The sequence below is a fragment of the Trematomus bernacchii genome, unplaced genomic scaffold, assembly GCF_902827165.1.
Source record: "Trematomus bernacchii unplaced genomic scaffold, fTreBer1.1, whole genome shotgun sequence".
NCBI lineage: Eukaryota > Metazoa > Chordata > Actinopteri > Perciformes > Nototheniidae > Trematomus > Trematomus bernacchii.
In genome coordinates this window covers 5,046,030-5,050,032 of record NW_022987593.1, presented here as the reverse complement: position 1 = coordinate 5,050,032, position 4,003 = coordinate 5,046,030, and positions in this window count along the sequence as shown.

The following is a 4,003-nucleotide window of genomic DNA, read 5'->3' as shown; positions in this document are numbered from 1 at the left end:
GACCTTTTTACCTGTGCTGGACTATGGTGATTTGTTGTATATGAATGCACCTGCCCATTGCCTGAACAAGTTAGATGCCGCCTATCACAGCGCACTGAGATTTGTCACAAATTGTAAAGCACTTTCACATCACTGTACCCTGTATGCCAAGGCAGGTTTGCCATCACTTACTGTACGGAGGCTCAGTCATTGGTACACGTTTATTTATAAAGCTTTGTTGGGTAAACTCCCGTATTATATCTGCTCTCTGATAACACAGAGCGTTGCAAGCAGCTATTGTCTGAGATCGCATGATGTAGTATTGTTAGATGTGCCAAGAGCAAGGACTGTCTTAGGTAAGACAGCTTTTATGTGCGCAGCTCCACTTGCTTGGAACAATCTTCAGCAAGAATTGAAACTGAGCAATCTCATTCCTCTGCATGTTTTTAAAGCTAGGCTAAATTAAATGCTCGTTGATACTATGGGTACTTGTAAATGTCTATAACTATGTAAATATAATGTATGATGTCCTTTATTGTTTTATGTTTCATGTGGAACCTATATGCGGCAGGTCTCCTTTGAAAAAGAGATCTATGATCTCAATGGGACCAATCTGGTTAAATAAAGGTTTGAAATGAAATGAAAAGCATAAATGGTAAGGTAGAATGAAACCCTTTGGATCCCTACTACACTGATTAAACAGTCCGCCGGTCTTTTATTTGCGGGATTATGCAATAACAAATCTGTACTTTCCTTTCTTTTGTACACTTGATCACATGTTTCTTTGCTATCGTAATTACTTTACAGTGTGTCCCGGCCAAGATGATGGGATTAGCATGTGAATGTAAATGTGTTTGCTGCATAATTAAAGCAGAGGAATGCTGGCGTGGGATTGGTGGAGCAGTCGGATCCTGAGAAAGGCCTCTCTGTTTGTTGGTCCAGCAGGGCACAGAGACCTCACATTGTGAGTCTGGCCAGCGTTGGGTTACTGTATTGTCCATCGTTTTCCCACCTCCCTTTCCCTCTCTTGCACAGCCACGCACCACAGAGGGGGAAGAAAGTGGCTTTTCATCGATGGGTCAGTTGGAGCATGCACATCAGGAACTCAGACTACAGGGGAGTCAGTCAGCTGGCTTCATGATCCTCAGCGATTCCCCAGCAACAAGCAACCTGGATGAAACCTACCGATTGACTCATTACCTCCACCAACCAATCAGTGCACTCATTAATGACAGGTTTATTGTTAAAGTGTACACTGGTCAGACTTCAAGCCAAGGTCCTCTGAGTGGGAGAGAACACCCACTTCAGGGAATCAGTGCAGAGTTCACTGCAGGACGTTATGCTCCTAAAAAAGTATTACTTGCTATAAATGTTGTCATGAGCAATTAAAAACCATATTTGGCGGACTTTACTCGGCACTTTATTTCTGTTTGTCCAAGGGTTAACAACAGGGCTGTAGCAGGTATTTTAGTTCATGAGTCAAAGTTCAGTGTTTTTAATGAAGGTAGCCCCCCCCCCCCCACAAAGGTTTCCATTATAACCCTAAATTCCCAGCCAAGAACATGTCCTCTGTGCCCTAAATGGCAGACACAGCACTGTTTAACAGGGATGAAAAAAGAAAACCACTCTATTTCCGTTATGAGCAATTCAGAAACACCAATTCATGTCAGTTGCAAAAGTTTGAAAAGTGAGTGAAAATATACATTAACGTTTTTACAAAAGAAACTTGTCAGCCACTTGTCAACTAAGCCTATTGCCAATTAAGGCATCAAGACGTTGAATGTAGACAAAAAAGACATTCCTTTTTATATTTGTCCAGTCATATTTATGACAGGCGCTAAGTGAGGAAGTTAAGTGGAGTCATGAAAATTCATCACCAACAAGTGAGGTGAAGATGAGTTTGGAAATGTAAAACTTTTAAAAAGGTTCAAGAGATTACATCTTTTTCCTAGCTTATACTGTAATGTCTGTTGCCCCTTACTCTATTTTACTCTTTGTTCTCACTATCACACCACCGGTTACGCAACAGGTCTTGGCGAGAGGTCTGAGTCTCTGTTGTTGTAGTGTAACAAGGAGCTCTGTTACAGAGTGTTTTGGCTGAAATCTTCCCCCCTGAAACAGATGCCCCCTCCTCTTCTCAAGTCCCTCTCCATCAAACATGTTAACCAGTAAGCGGCCTTTCTTACATAATAGCACAAAGGACTAAGCAGCTTATCTTAAGTAAGGCTGAATGGTGCTAACAATGTGCATTTGGAATTTAAGGTTGTCAAATTGGAGTCTAGACAGCACCAACATTAACCTCCTCTTTAAGTTTAGCTTAAACAAAAGGGGAAAAACAGCAACATCTGTAGAGGGCTGGGCGGTGTAAAAAAAAGGGAGTCGTTTTAATGTCATGTTTATGTTAAGCAAGAGAACAAGGAAGACTTCCAATTTGCGCAAAACCAAAACCTATTGATGTGTTGATGAAAAAATTGTACAGTTGCTGAGTATAAACAGCAGTAAACGACACAGCTCAAAGTTTAACTCGAGATAATCCTTTGATTTGAGTTATTTTAGTTCTAAAGCTAAGTGTAGCTCATTGGATCTTTTTAGTGCCAAAGACCATCTCTTCAAGCAAAAACAGGTTACTTTGCTCCTTTAATCTTATATAATATATATATGTATATCTTGTTTATACTTATGAGTATACTTCTTTCTTAATATTGTATTTACATTGTTAATTGGGGCTTTTTAAGGGGGATCTACCATAATAAATGTGACTTTTTTTTTTGCACCTGTTTTTACCACATGCTCACCCTGTCAGTGTTGAATCTCTTGTCTGTTTGTGTGGATGTTTGTTTTACTCAGCATTTTCAATTCTCTAATCCATTTCCTCTTCTCTCTGAGACAGCAGAACAGGGTGCAATCCATGCAGTCTGGTCAAAGGGGGGAAGGCAAACTTGCTAACAGGACAAAGGGAAATGCTGAAGGAAGAGGAAAATGCTATTTTTAGCCTACACAATAAGCATTGTGTTTGTTACTTCTAACTTCAGTTTTCTTCATGCATGTGCAATCACCATATTTTAACTATTGTCAGGGAAATAAGTAAAAAATGTTTACGATATAAAAAATGTAACAGTCAGTTTATTAGTTACTGACTCTGGAGAGAGCAAAGAAGATCGCTCTGTCAAACTTTCTTTCTTTTTGATGAATTAAATTCGTATATGTTTATTAACTTGTTAGTAAATCCACCGATATATATATATATATAGCTCTTAAAGCATGGCTTAAAGTGTGTAGTCTGCAATTCCACTTCTAAAAAAGACCCAAGTAGGCACTTTACTTTTACTGAATTGAGTGGAATTGTCTTCTCAGTAAATGAAAAAACTAAAGTATTAATAAAGAAGAGGTACTGAAGGCAAGCTTTAAAGGAATAGTTCAATATTTAGAGAAAAGCCATTGTTCAATTCAGAAATTAAACTTCAATATTTCATTTAAAGTGGACCTATCATGCTATATTTGAATAATATAGTCTAGGACCATACCTATATAAGGCATATTTAAACTTTTTTTTTTTCAAAATACCAAACAGATAATGCATTTTAGCCATGCCTCATTTTGCTCAATTTGACAATTTCTAGCTCTGGGCAGATTCAGTGAGAACAGCACCATCTACTGGCCTGGCATATGTACTACAGCGTCTCCAGCGCTTTCATACGGCAATGGCCGTGGCTGTCTCCTCCTGATTGGTGGAGTTGGCCCAATAGCCGTAGCGCCACCGTCCTGACGTCAGGACAGTGTTCAAATCTGGATCAGTTTTGATCAGATCCGTTGCAGCCCCTTTTTTAGAGATTTGGGTATGGAGGAAAATAGAGAGGGTTGTGTTTTCTGACACTTGGTGAGTTCCCTGGAACACCGGGGACACATTCATGTATAAAAGACGTACAAAAGTGCATTTTGCATGATAGGTCCCCTTTAAGTCCAGTGTGGCCACAAACTCCCCCGACTATTCTTGATTTCTTTATCAAATTGAGGAAGATGATAT